Here is a 14,578-nt window from a genome sequence, read left to right on the forward strand (position 1 = left end):
GGACAAGGGCATGGGCTAGTATGGAGAAGCGAGATGCAAATGAGCAGGGCGTGGCCTCATTTGCATGAGAGGCATGCGGCCACCAATCCGGTCAGGCTGAGAGGCAGCCCGCGCGCCTTTTGGGGGCGGACTGACAGCCTCGGGGCCCTATGGAAGGCGGGTCCTGCGGCCGGCAGGGGCGGGACCGCGTCGGGCGCTGTCCGGGGGACTCGGGCCGCTTCGCGGACGCTGCCAGTCTTGGGCGGCGGTGTCCGGCGCGCGGGCAGCCTGCTGGGCGGGCTGCGGGGTGAACAGCGTGCGGGCCAGCTGGAGAGGCAGAGCCGGTAAGCTATCATAGCGACAGGTACGGGCGCTATGGCCGGGGGTAACAAGAGCGGGCGGGCGCGGCGCCCTGGGAGCCCGATTCCCTCCTTCCCGGTCCCGCCGCCGCCGGCCGCCTCCCCGCCCCCTCACGCGCCGGGGCGAACGGGGCCCGGGCAGCCTCGAGGTGAGGCGCAGGAGGCCCAGCCCCTGCGAGGGGCCCGCGGGTCGGGGCTCCCTCCTCGGAGGCGCGGAGCGGGCAGCCGCCCCCGCCGCGCTCCCCCAAGGCCAGGCGGTCGCGCCCGTCTGTCCGTCCCAGCTCGGCTTTTGTTTCCCGCCCGGGTGACAGGTCCCCCCACGGCTCCAGTGGCCGGCCGACCCTTCCCGGACTCCCGAGGCCCGGCGGCTGTGACCGCGGCCGCCGGTGGGACCCTCGAGAGCGAGCCGGGCGGCGCCCGAGCAGCTACGCCGCGGGCGGGAGAGAAACTTCGCCTTCCGGACCCCGGCGGCCGGAGCACACGAGCCGGGGGAGCCGCGGGAAATCGGGGTGTGTGTGTGGGGTCTGCCCGGGCGCCCCATAACCACCACGGGCGATGCTGCCCGCTCGCCTAGTGGCAGGCGGGGAGGGGAGAGCGAGGATAACGGCGCGACCCGCCGCCGGCCTCCTCCGCGTGGCGGCCGCTGGGTGTGGATGGGCGGTCACCGCCCTCACCTGCCGCCCCGAGACCTGACGAGGGGGAACCGCTGGGCCGCGCCGGGACCCCGGCCGCGGGGGGCCGCGGGGGCCGGGGCGACGGGGCGATGCCGGGCCAGCAGGTGACCCGTGCGAGTGTGGGGCCCCGGAAAACCCAGCCGAAAGTCGCTCCAGGGGTCCTTTTGTTCTGGGACCTTAGCGCTCGACTTCCACCCTGTCGGTGGTCGGGAGAGGTGTCCCCGGCCGGGCGCGGGGCTCGAGCGTCCGGGGGGCGCGGGGAGGTGGAGGATTCGGACGTGAATGTTTTATGCGTCCCCCCTCCTCAGCCCTGAGAGAGGAGTCCCGAGGAACCCTTTTTAGGATCGTTCTTTTAAAAACAAAACAAAACGGTTTTGTGCAGGGGTGGCGGAAGCCTGGGAAGGTACAAGTTGTAAGCGGAGAAGGCAGAACTCGAGCCGTCCTGGAGGGTGGCTCGGGACAGCGTGTACGGGGTTTGGCCGCCATTCAGTCAGCTCTGCGGGAAGCCGGCTCGGGTTTACTTTTCAGGAGTACGCTTTGCTTTCCAGGGCAGCCAGGCTGAGCACGGATGGGCACGTTCCCTGCCTTTCCCAGGACAGAGCTCTAGACCAGGGAAACAGAGAACCCCCGCCGACGATTTAAACAACAGCAACAGAATCCTAAACCAAAAAATGCCTTCAGTTTCCCCTGCTTTGTAGCAGGAGAATCGGAGTAGCTGCTTCTCCTGGTGTCTGAATCAAAACTCATGGGTGGGCTTGGGGGAAAAAAAAAAAAAGTATTCTGATGGGAAAGCCTTCTTCATCATTTCACGTACCGTTTTCTGTTTGTCCCTCGCTCAACTGACCACTCCCTAACAATCTAACTGCTGTGGGCCTGATCCATGTAAGGATTCTACAGAACCGGTGTATTTGTTACATGCATTTTAAGATGCAGATAGTTACTAGTAACACTTATCTGAGAGAAACGCTAAATTTAATTTTCTCCATTTTTCTCTCCTAATGTGCCTTGTGTAAGTTTATACTTCAGAGATGTTTGACTCTTTTATTTGAAATTAAAAATTTTCTTATTTCAAATAGTTGTACCAAGATGTTTCAATTTAACACATCCATTTGTGTGTACACTGAATCTTGATCAGTGTCACCCTGGCCTAGTTTAACTTAAGATGAGTTACTAATTTTTATTTAATTGTGCTTATTTATTAGCATTTAATTTTACAGTTATTTTATTATCTAGCTTTTAGTTGTGACTAATTGAAATTAAAAAATAGTCTTAGGTAGTCTTTAAATTGTTTTTATATCTAAAATGACAAGTTTAAATACTGTCATTCAACAAAACAAGTCATTGTCACTTTACGAAACAAGTACATTTTAAAATTTTTTTTTTAAGTTATGATAGGAATTTTGATTAAATTTCTCCCTTAAAAGCAAGTTTTTTAAAAACCCAATTTAAATCAGTTTAAAGTGAAAAACAAGACAACTCTTCAGTTTTTGAAAAATCTTTTCATTTTTTAGATTGGAAAAGAGCACATTATTTGGACTAATTTCCTAAACATTTCTGCGCTTACAATGAATTAGTCCCAAAAAGAAAGAACAGCCTTTTGGTGTATCTACTTGGAAAAGAGGTTGCTATCTAAAGCAAAGTTGCTTTTTAGATGGTTAGAAGAGCCAGTTCATTGAACAATGACTCTTATCATGTAGACTGGATTTATCCTACAAAATAATTGTAAGGGATTTTGTAAGACTAGGGTTTTCATTGCTTTAGATGATTTAAGTACTCTTTAGTGCACAAGAGTTTAACTAACACAGGTAATTAGAGGACCTATATTATTGAACTTATGGTGTTGCTTAAGTAAAGCAAATATCAGCAGCATATTTTATAGATGTATTTTTTTTTTTTTTTTTTGCCAGTCCTGAGCTCAGAGCCTGAGCACTGTCCTTGGACTTTCTCAAGGCTAGAGCTCTACCACTTGAGCCTCAGCACCACTTCCGGCTTTTTTCTATGTATGTGGTATGGAGGAATTGAACCTGGGTCTTTGTGCATGCTAGGCAAGCACACAGCCCCTAGGCCAAACTCCCGGCCCCCTTTTTAATGGCTTTTTTTTTTTTTTTTTTTTTTTGCCAGTCCTGTGCTTGAGCTCAGGGCTTGAGCACTGTCCTTGGACTTTCTCAAGGCTAGAGCTCTACCATTTGAGCCTCAGCACCACTTCCGGCTTTTTTCTATGTATGTGGTACCAAGGAATCGAACCCGGGTGCTAGGCAAGCACTTTAACCACTAGGCCAAACTCCCGGCCCTTATAGATGTATTTATACACAAAGCATATTTTCATCACTTTGATTGGAAAAGTACCCTTTAATTAAAAGTCCTTTTCAAAATTCAGTTTTTAGATATTTTAATTACTGGTTTATGTCCACTTTAACATGTAGTAGACCTTATTGTAAGATATATCAATCACATTTCACTTTTAAAATTAAGCCTGTTGATCATCATGTCTACATAACAAAAATTGGGACTATTTTCAGGCATTTACCTTCAAGTATGGCATTTTTTTTTTTTTACCAGTCCTGCGCTTGGACTCAGGGCCTGAGCACTGTCCTTGGGCTTTTTCCTCAAGGCTAACACTCTGCCACTTGAGCCACAGCACTATTTCTGGCTTTTTCCCATGTATGTGGTGCCAAGGAATCAAACCTGGGTCTTTGTGCATGCTAGGCAAGCACTCTACCACTAGGCCCAGGTATGGCATCTTTTGAGTGTGGCACATGATGGTGTTGGTAACTGTCCGTCCGTCCGTCCTTCCTTCCTTCCTTCCTTCCTTCCTTCCTTCCTTCCTTCCTTCCTTCCTTCCTTCCTTCCTTTGTCAATCTGAGGATTAAAATCTAAGGTCTTTATCATTGAGCTACGTCTCCAGACCTTAGTAAATATTAGATGAATAAACCTACAAAAACCAGCTAAATTGAAGAGTAGATCAAATGACATGGTTACAGATGTCAGTATACTTGACATTAAGAATATTCATGGGGCTAGGAGGGTAGCCCAGTGGTAGAGTGTTCACCTAGCATGCATGAAGCCCTGAGATCAATTTCTCGATACCACATAAACAGAAAAAGCCAGAAGTGGCACTGTGGCTCAAGTGGCAGAGGGGTAGCCTTGAGCAAAAAGTGTCCAAGGATAGTGCACAGTCCTGAGTTCAAGCCCTAGACTAGCAAAAATAAGTAAATAAATATTGTTGCCAGGCACTGGTAGCTCAAGCCTGTAATCCTTGCTACTCAGGATATTTGAAGATGGCGATGGCAGTTCAAAGCTAGCCCAGTGAGGAAAGTTCATGAGACTCTTACCTCCAATTAACCACCAGAAAATTGGAATTGGTACTATGGCTGTAATTGGTGTAATGCTAGCCTTGAGCAAAAAGAGCTTTATTATAGTTTTTTTTTTTCACAATTCCTGAAGAAACATTGATACTGTTCATAGTTTGGTCCACTAACTTTGGTAATTAATACATGCTAAGCAAATATTCCATTTTACAATTCTGAAAACTTTTGGGCTTTGTAACTTAGTTGATCAGCAATAAAATTAGATTTTTTCATAGTTTTGTTTCCATAGTATAAATATATATATATATATGTTTAGTTTAGCTTTTTTTTTTTTTTGTTGTTGTTCTAGTAATAGGGTGTTGTCTCTGTACTTTTGTGTTTGAGGCTAGTGCTTTACTACTTGAGCCACATCTTTACTTCCAGCTTTTTAGGGGTTAATTGAAGTTAAGAGTATCACAGACTTTATTGCTCTGGCTGGCTTCACACCATAATCCTCCACTGGCCTGAGTAGCTAGAATTACAGGTGTGAGCCATTGGCATCCAGTTGTTTTTTTTTTTTAAATGGGTCATGGGGCTTGAAGTTGGCCTAAGTGTTGTCCCTGAGCTCTTCAGCTCAAAGCTACCACCCTACCCTTGATCCAAGCCTAACATCCCATTTTCTAGAGATTAATTGGAGATAGGAGTCTCAGGTCCTTTTGTGCCCAGGCTGGCTTTGAACCTTGATCCTCAGATCTCAGCCTCCTGAGTAGCTGGGATTATTAGTGTGAGCCACCACGCCCAGCTTGTTTTGTTTTTGATATGGATTTAACCCAGGGCCTTGTACAAGCTAGTCAAGCACTCTGCTACCGGCAATACTACTAGCACTTTGGTGTACTTGAACACTCTTAACATTGTATCTCTCCTCAAATGTAAAAAGTATAGCTATTTAGGGCTGGGAGTTTGGCCTAGCATGCACGAAGACCCGGGTTCGATTCCTTAGCACCCCACATACATAGAAAAAGTCAGAAGTGGTGCTGTGGCTCAAGAGGTAGAGTGCCAAGGACAATGCTCAGCCCCTGAGCTCAAGCCACAGGACTGGCAAAAAAAAAAAAAATTATACCTATTTAAAACAGTAACCATGTATGTATGATTTACAAACAAGACTGATTGAAATTATATATATTTACTTACTAGTCTTGGGGCTTGAACTCAGGGCCGGGGCACTGTCCTTGGATGCTTTTTGCTCAAGACTAGCACTCTTCCACTTGAGCCACAGCACTGCTTCTGATTTTTTTCTGCTTATGTGGTATTGAGGAATTGAACCCAGGACTTCATGCATGCTAGGTGAGCACTCTGCCACTGGGCCACACTCCTGGCCCCTGATTAATTTATTGTAGGGGATTTGTATGAACAGGTTATAGCTAGTAGTTTAATAAAAATATTATAGCAATATTTTAAACAATAAAATTTCAGTACTTGAAATAATTTGTAACATATTGTAAGAGAAATGACTTGTGTCAACTTATGCTTAATTTGGTATTTGCTACTAATCTTCTGTAAACATTTAATTTATGAGACCAAAGGACCACCAGAGGGAGTTTGGCATCTACATATTTACATATTGGATATACTTTTTTTTTTTTTTTTTTTTTTTTTTTTGCCAGTCCTAGGGCCTGAACTCAGGGCATGGGCACTGTCCTTGGACACTTTTTGCTCAAGTCTAATGCTCCGTCACTTGAGCTACAATGCCACTTCTGACTTTTCATGTGGTTCTGGGGAATCGAACCTAGGTCTTTGTTCATGCTAGGTGAGCATACTTACCACTAGGCCATGCTCCTGGCTCTTTGATATACTTGTTTTTATGCTTGATCTAGAAGCAAAATATTTTGAAATTGAGAACAAAATATTATTTTAGTGCTCTAAAACAATCAGGCACAAACAATATTGAAAAGGGAGATTGTCACTGGAGTTGCTGCCAGTTTCATAATAATATTTAAGACTTTGTCAAGGTTCATTTTCTTCTTTTAGAAAAAGGTAGTTATTATCAAAATGAAATGATATATGTTCAAAGTGAAATAATGGGTTTTAAAGTAAATAATCCAACATAGTTAGGGAACATACAAGTGCCCATAATTTTTGTTAAGATGAAAATGCAAACCATTTAAATTGGATATGAATGAAAGATAAAGGACAAAATGGTTTGCTTTTTCCCATTTGTATTTGTAAAAGGTGAGCAGTGGTAAATTTCTAGAACTATTGTAGCATTCTGCTTATACTGGAATTTGGCAAATTATAGATAATATTCAATGATAAGTTCCCTGAAAGAGTTCACCTGATTATATCGAAAGCTGGTTGAAGCTGGGAGCTGGTGATTCATGCTTATAATCCTAGCTACTCAGGAGGCTGAAATCTGAAGATTTGTGTTTCAAAGCCAGCCTAGGCAGGAAAGTATAGGATTTATTTTCAATTTACCACCAGAAAACCAGAAGTAGCATGGTGGCTCAAAGGGGTAGTGTACTAGCCTTGAGCAAAAAAGCTCAAGGACAGCGCCCAGGCTCTGAGATCACACCCCATGACTGACCAAAAAAAAAAAAAAAAAAAAAGCCAGATTGGAAATTTCAGACTGATTTCTTCAAAAATTATATTTGTGTTGCTGGGTGTCAGTGGCTTACTCCTGTAATCCCAGCTACTCAGGAGGCTGAGACTCAAGAATCACAGTTTGAAGGCAGGAAAGTACATATGACTTTTATCTGTAATTAACCACCAAAAAAGCCAGATATGGAGCTGTGGCTCAAGTGTTAGAGCACTAGTCTAAAGCAGAAGAGCTCAGGAACAGCCGGCACATAGGCAAAATAGATTTATGTTTCCTAAAGTTCCTATCTCTGAAAAATAGCCTCTTCTGCTACAACCTGAAAATTCCACTATGGAATTCTGAGTCAAAATATCTCTCTATCACAGACTTAATGTTGTAGCAAGCTCATTTTTGGTGTGGAGAAAACATACTAGAGATTGAAGCTTTATCAGCATATATTCTGAGTAAGCATGAATAACCATGTTAAATATTAACCAGTGAAATTATTTCCATGTTTAACTTTTTGGAAAATGCCAGACAATATTATCCTTATAATGTTAAAACATTTTAGGTTTTTGTCTCAGCATAAGACATTGCTGTGTAAACCAGGTGCCAATAGCTCATGCCTATAATACTAGCTACTCAGGAGGCTGAGATCTGAGGATTGTGGTTCAAATCCAGCACAAGCAGGAACTGTCCATGAGACTTTTTGTTGTTGCTGGTCTTCTGTGGGCCTGGTTCTGTTACTGAGATTTCTTTTATTGCCACTTCTGGCTTTTACTGCGTAGGTTATTGGAGATATCAGTGTCATGGACTTTTCTGCTCCATCTACTTCATGCCTCGATCCTCAGATTTCAGCCTCCTGAGTAGCTAAGATTATAGGTGTGAGCTGCTAGTGCCTGGCTGTGAGACTTTTTAAAAAATCTTTGGTGGGTCATGGGACTTGAACTTGGCCTGGACTCTGTCCCTGAGCTTAGGCTCAGGCTACCTCCCCAATCCTTGAGCCAAGCCCCACTTCCCATTTTCTAGAGGTTAATTGGAGATAAGATTCTCAGGTCCTTTTGTGTCAGGGCTGGCTTTGAACCTTGATCCTTAGATCTCAGTGTTCTGAGTAGCTAGGATTACAGGCATGAACCACTGTGCCTACAATTAACCACACACACACACACACACACACACACACACACACACAGAGCCAGGCTGTGAGACTACAATTAACCACACACTCTGGCTGTGAGACTATAATTAATACCCCCCCCCCCCACACAGCCTTGAACCTTGATCCTTAGATTTCAGTCTTCTGAGTAGCTAGGATTACAGGCATGAGCCACTGTGACTACAATTAACCACACACACACACACACACACACACACACACACACACACACACACACACACACACACACACACACACACACACACAGCCAGGCTGTGAGACTACAATTAACCACACACTCTGGCTGTGAGACTATAATTAACACCCCCCCCCCCCCCCCACACACACACACAGAGCCAGGCATGAGCCACTGTGCCTGGTCTGGCTGTGAGACTACAATTAACCACACACACACACACACACACAGCCAGAATTGAAGCTGTGGTTTAAGTGGTGGTAGAGTGCTAGCCTTGAGCAGAAAAGTCTAGGGCACTTAGTCCTGAGTTCAAGTCACAGGGCGTGAACAAGAACAAAAAAATCATTGTGTGGAGGATCCAATGTTATGAAATTATAGTTTGGAAGGAGATGTGTTATAAGAAGTAAATGTTTCATCTCAGCATAAGAGTAATTTACATGAAGAAAATTTCTTTTTCCTTAGTTTTTTCTTTGGTAGTCATGGGGCTTGAACTCTGGGCCTGAGTGTTGTCTGGGCCTGAGCATTTTAATTGTTATTACAAAGCCGAGTTGGCTTAGTTTTAAAACAAAGAATAATTGAGAAATTGAGACAGTCATATTTCCCATCTTAGATTTACTTTCACTATGAATTTAACTTAATGAATTCTTTAAAAATATATATTGTTTACAAATATAATAAATTCACATACATACCAGTTTTCTGCATTAGGTACATATACAAGTTGCTATATATATATATATATATATATTTGTGATTATAGCTATTTATTCGGCCTTGTATGTGAAATTCCCACTTTTTCTTGTCAATTAAATCTTGCTACACCAAGAGGAGCAAAGCACATGTCCGTGAAAAGACAGGTACAGAATGTTCATTGCTGCTTTTCCACAATAGAAATGAACTACTGATTCACACACAAAATGGAGAAATCACAGAACTGTTTAGAGCAAGAGTATGTACTATATGATGTCATTTATTAAAAAAAGAACAGGCAAAGCACAGATGGGATGATAGAAATAGGGCAATGGGTGCCTCTGAGTAGAGGCTGGGGTTGAGTGAAAAGGAGTATGGAGGACCTTTCTGGGGTGATGAGAATATTCTGTAACTCAATGTAGATGCTAAAAATTTAAATGCATGTTTCTTTTCTTTTCTTTTTTGCCAGTCCTGGGGCTTGAACTCAGGGCCTGAGCATTGTCCTTGGGCTTTGTCCTCAAAGCTAGCACTCTGCCACTTGAGCCTTAGTACCACTTCCAGCTTTTTCTATGTATGTGGTACCAAGGAAGAGAACCCGGGTCTTCGTGTATGCTAGCCAAGCACTCTACTGCTAGGCCAAACTCCCGGCTCAACTGTATGTTTCTTTGGATTATGCCAATTTCCTGTCATTTTTAACTTAAAGAAAAAAGCAAGACTAGGAACTTCCAATATATCTTTCTCCAGATTCACCAATAATTTGTATATGTTCAGACTTACTAAGCTATATATTTAAGATCTATGCATTTTATAGCATGTAAGTTTTATTTATTTTTTGCCAGTACTGGGGGCTTGAACTGAGGACCTAGGCACTGTCCCTCAGCATTTTTTTTTTTTTTTTTTTTTTTTGGTGCCAGTCCTAGGGCTTGAATTCAGGACCTGAGAACTGTCCTTGGGCTTTTTCCTCAAGGCTAGCACTCTGCCACTTGAACCACAGCACTATTTCTGGCTTTTTCCCATGTATGTGGTGCCGAGGAATCGAACCTGGGTCTTCATGCATGCTAGGCAAGCACTCTACCACTAGGCCAAACCCTCAGCCCCTCCCTCAGCATTTTTACTCAAAGCTAGCACTCTGGAGCCATAGTTTCACTTCCAAACTTTATTTTGTTTTATTTACTTTTTTTTTTGCCAGTCCTGGGGCTTGAACTCAGGTCCTGGGCTCTGTCCCCGAGTCTTTGTGCTTAAGACTGGTGCTCTACCACTTGTATCACAGCACTATTTCCAGCTTTTTCTGAGTAGTTTATTGGAGATAAGAGTCTCATGGACTTTTCTGCCTGGGCTGGCTTTGAATTGTGATCTTCAGATCTTGGCTTCCTAAGTAACTAGGTGTACTAACTAGTACAGGTATGAGCCACTGAAGTCAAATTTTATCTATTTACTTATATTTTGGGGGCTTGAACTCTGGGTGTAGGTGCTGTCCCTGAGCTTCTTTTGCTCAAGTCTAGCACTCTTAACACTTGAGCCACAGTACCACTTCCATCTTTTTCTGTTTATGTGGTACTGAGGAGTTGAACCCAGGGTTTCAAGCATGCTAGGCAAGCACTCTATCACTAAGCCACATTCCTAACCCCCAAAAATGTTTTAAAGATCAAAATGATCTTTTAGGTGGCTGAAAACCACCAAAAAACTGGAAGTGGCACTGTGGCTCTAGGGGTTGGATGGTATCCTTGAGCTGAAGAGCTCAGGGACAGCACCCAGGCCCAGAGTTCAAGTCAAAAAAAAAAAAAAATCTTATCTGAAAAAAGATATACTTTAATCACTAATCATTTAATGATGAAGAACAAAACAGTGTTTTTTTGTTTTGTTTTTTGTCTGTGTAAACATGTACATAGGCTGCTTTTCAATGAAGTTTCATGACATGTTTCTGTTGGAAGAAACAGGATCTGGTACATGATTTGAGGCAAGACTTGCTAACAAGAAAACCTTGTTTTAACTTGATAGTCGTATTCTCATTGATTAGAGAAAGAGACTGATACCTGGTGATAACTTTCTCTCTTTATTCCTGTTAGAGTTACATACCTACAGTATGCTAGGTTTTGCCCAAACTTACCATCTTTATTGTCCTGGAACTTATTAGACAAGCAGAGGAGGCCAAAAGTCTGATGGTCACGTTGGGGCAGTGCTGTTTATGATAGGTAGTCAAGGTTGTTGCTTGTAAACCACATAAACTATTCATGGTCATTGGCAAGTGGTGAATTTGCTGCTTGCTACTAGTTTTAGTGCTCTCATAGCCTTAATAACATGATTTGATTAAATTATTTCATTCAGTCATGGTTTAAACATTAATAATTGTTTGAAATTATTTTGTATGATTCCCTCCGCCCCCACCACCATGTTATGGGGCTTAAATTCAGGGCCTGGGTGCTGTCCTTGAGCTTTATCTGCTCAAGATGAGGACTCTACCTCTTTGAGCTAGAGCTCTATTTCTAGTTCTTAAGTGGTTAGAAATAAGAGTCTCATTGTAATTTAAGATTAGATATCATAGATAGATAGATATTGGTTTATTTTTTTTATCCCTTAAATTTTCATTAGGAAGTTTATTTGATTATTTACAGGTTAGAAGTAAGTGGAGGGCTAAACAGATGCTTCAACAAATTAATCATTGATATTGTAGACAAATGTGCATTTGCCTTTGCTAATCCAAACCATGCATTTATGTATAGCCTGTGTATTTTCCAACAAAACCTGTGTTCATTGAAAAGAAAAATGACAGTTGTCTTAAGATCAGTGTGGATAGACTCACTTTTTCCATTTATTGAACATGTTTGTGTTCCTCTAAAATGACAGGCCTTTCCTGCCTTTTATACCTATACTAAGTTCCACTGGTCTGTTGAGAATGAAGGAAACATTTGAAAAATATTTGCTATAAGTCCTTCCCCAGCCCTGCCCAGGATTGAATCCTGTGCTTCTTGAATGCCAAGCAAATGCTTTAATTCCGATCTCAACTCCCAGCCCTGTCTGCTAGAATTTTGTGCTTTAACTCACACTTTTTTCCCCCATATCTGGTTTTTGTTGCTTTCAAATTAAAAAAATCCTTTAGTTAAATAGTTTTACAAAGGGGTTTTAATTTAACTTGTCATATGTTGTGTATGTAGTTTTCCTCCATCATCCTTTTATTTTACTACAAAAGTTTTCCCAGTGTACACAGGGGGAAAGAATGTAGAAAGCTCCATGTTCTTACTCTCGGGATTCATTAATAGATTTACCCACTACGGACATTTTGGCTAATATGCTTTTAAAAATTGTTAAATTCTCACAAATACTATAAAATAGGGGTAGTATTGGTATACTAGGTTTTGTTTTTTTCTTATTTTTTTTGCTATAAATAAACTTAAAAATCAGTGTGTTTAAGCATAGATATTTGGCAAATGCAATTACAATACTATTTTTTAGCTGTTAGCTTCTTTCTGTTAATTCATATCCTGGGAAGGAAAGAAAAATTAATTTTAAGCTAGCGACTAGAATAATTCAGTCTAAACACTATATGTAGAATAGGGTAGTATTAAGCTGGCAAGTTAAATTATCTGAAAGGTTGAGTTACTTTTGTTCTTTTTTGTTGTTGTTGTCAGTCATGGGACTTGAACTCTGGGCCTGGGCACTGTTCCTTGAGCTCCTCAGCTTAAGGCTAGCGCGCTACTACTTGAGCCACAGCACCACTTTCTTATCGTAGTTCTTCTGCTAATTTCTCACTAACACCCTAGTCAGTTCACTGCTTTGTATCCCTCCTGAGGCCTTAGATCTAGGTAGTGGTCTATGCTTGAGGTCTTGAAACGAAATCTATTCCTATACCATGTCTATGGCATTTGTGTATAGCATCCCTATTTTTTCCTCCTTTCTTTAGCTGAAACACTACAACTGTTTATCAGTCATTTTGACTCTTCTTAGAAAGTCAGTGAGTCACTAAATCTCTTCGTTTTTAACTTTATATTGTCTTTAAAAACTATTATTTTTTTTTTGTTATTGTTGTTGATAGTGGGGCTTAAACTCAGGGCCTGGGTGCTGTCACTCAGTTTTTTCAATCAAGGCTAGCACTCTATCACTTTGAGCCACAAGCCACTTCTGGTATTTTAGTGGTTAATTGGAGTTAAGAGTCACAGACTTTGCTCTTGCTGGCTTCCAACTACATTCCTCCGATCTCAGCCTCTGGAGTAGCTAAGATTACAGGCGTGAGCCACCAGTGCCTAGTGACTAAAAATTGTTTACAAAAACTTTGTCCAGCTGGGAGCCAGTGGCTCATGCCTGTAATATTAGATATTCAGGAGGCTGAGAACTGAGGATTGCTGTTGAAAGCCAGCCCACGCAGGAAATTTTTGTGTGTGTGGGTGTGGGCATTGCCCCTGAGCTCTTCAGCCCAAGGCTACCACCCTACCCTTGAGCCAAGCCCCACTTCCTGTTTTCTAGAGGTTAATTGGAAATAAGAGCCTTGGGTCCTTTTGTGTCAGGGCTGGCTTTGAACCTTGATCCTCAGATCTCAGTCTCCTGAGTAGCTAGGATTACAGGAGTGAGCCACTGTGCCCAGCTCCAGGCAGGAAATTCTGTGAGACTCTTATCTCCAGTAAACTACTCAAAAGCTGAAAGTGGTGTTGTGGCTCAAGTGGTAGAGCACTTGCCTTAAGCAAAAGAAGCGCAGGGAAAATATCTGTGCCCAGAGTTCAAGACCCAGGACCAGCCAAAAAAAAGAGTGCTTGCCTAGCGTGCACGAAGACCTGGGTTCAATTCCTCTATATCACATTCATAGAAAAAAGCCTGGAGTGGTGCTGAGGCTCTAGTGGTAGAGCTCTAGCCTTAAGAAAGTCCAAGGACAGTGCTCAGGCCCTGAGCTCAAGCCCAGGACTGGCAAAAACAAAAACATATTAATGCATGGTACAGGGGAGGAAAAGGTGAAAAACACGGGACAGGGTAACAATGTTTGAGAAGTAATGTACTATCTTTTAAAAAAAAAATATGAAACGCTTCATGAATTTGCCTGTCATCCTTGCGCAGGGGCCATGCTAGTCTCTGTATCGTTCCAATTTTAGTATATGTGCTGCCAAAGTGAGCACAAGAAGTAATGTACTATCTTATAATGCAGCTATAACCCCTCTATACATCACCCTGATAATAAAATTTAAAAAAAAAACATGGTGGTACAGGAAATTATCTTTAATCTCTAGTGAAACTTCATATCAAAATTAGAATAGGTTTGTAAATTAAATAAGACATTTTCTTCCCTTCCAGAGAAGGCTTCCTTTAACTTTATATGTAGACACTTATTACTTACTTATTAGTAATGATGGGGATTGAACCCAGAGCTCTATATTTGCTAGTTAAGTGCTCCACCACTGAGCTAACTCCTAGCCCCATAAAATTTAAAGCATAGGTAATGACTATATTTAAACTAAGGTGATAGGGAAGACTGCCAAATCACTCAATTCAAATGTGAATGGTTGGCCTGGGAATGTGGCTTAGTGGTAGAGTGCTTGCCTAGCATACATGAAGCCTGGGTTCAATTCCATAGTACCATATAAACAGAAAAAGCCCGAAGTGGTGCTGTAGTTCAAGTGGTAGAGTTGCTAGCCTTGAACAAAAGAAGCTCAGGGACAATGCCCATACCTTGACTGGCAAAAAA

At 42.5% G+C, this 14,578-nt stretch overlaps 1 protein-coding gene and 1 non-coding gene across 2 annotated transcripts in view; one reads left to right on the forward strand and one right to left on the reverse strand.

The window, feature by feature from the left end:
• The first annotated feature begins 219 nt into the window (after positions 1 to 219).
• Fkbp5 (FKBP prolyl isomerase 5) overlaps positions 220 to 14,578 on the forward strand; it is an 84,811-nt gene continuing 70,452 nt past the window's right edge. Inside the window, exon 1 of the mRNA XM_090355811.1 lies at positions 220 to 323. The gene's annotated coding sequence lies outside the window, so the exon portion shown is untranslated. The remainder of the gene's footprint in view (positions 324 to 14,578) is intronic.
• Positions 13,909 to 14,012, reverse strand: LOC150047781 (U6 spliceosomal RNA). The gene has a single exon (XR_016539350.1). It is a non-coding gene; the product is annotated as a U6 spliceosomal RNA (small nuclear RNA).

The sequence above is a fragment of the Megascapheus bottae genome, chromosome 22, assembly GCF_031878675.1.
Source record: "Megascapheus bottae isolate mThoBot1 chromosome 22, mThoBot2.hap1, whole genome shotgun sequence".
Taxonomy (NCBI): domain Eukaryota; kingdom Metazoa; phylum Chordata; class Mammalia; order Rodentia; family Geomyidae; genus Megascapheus; species Megascapheus bottae.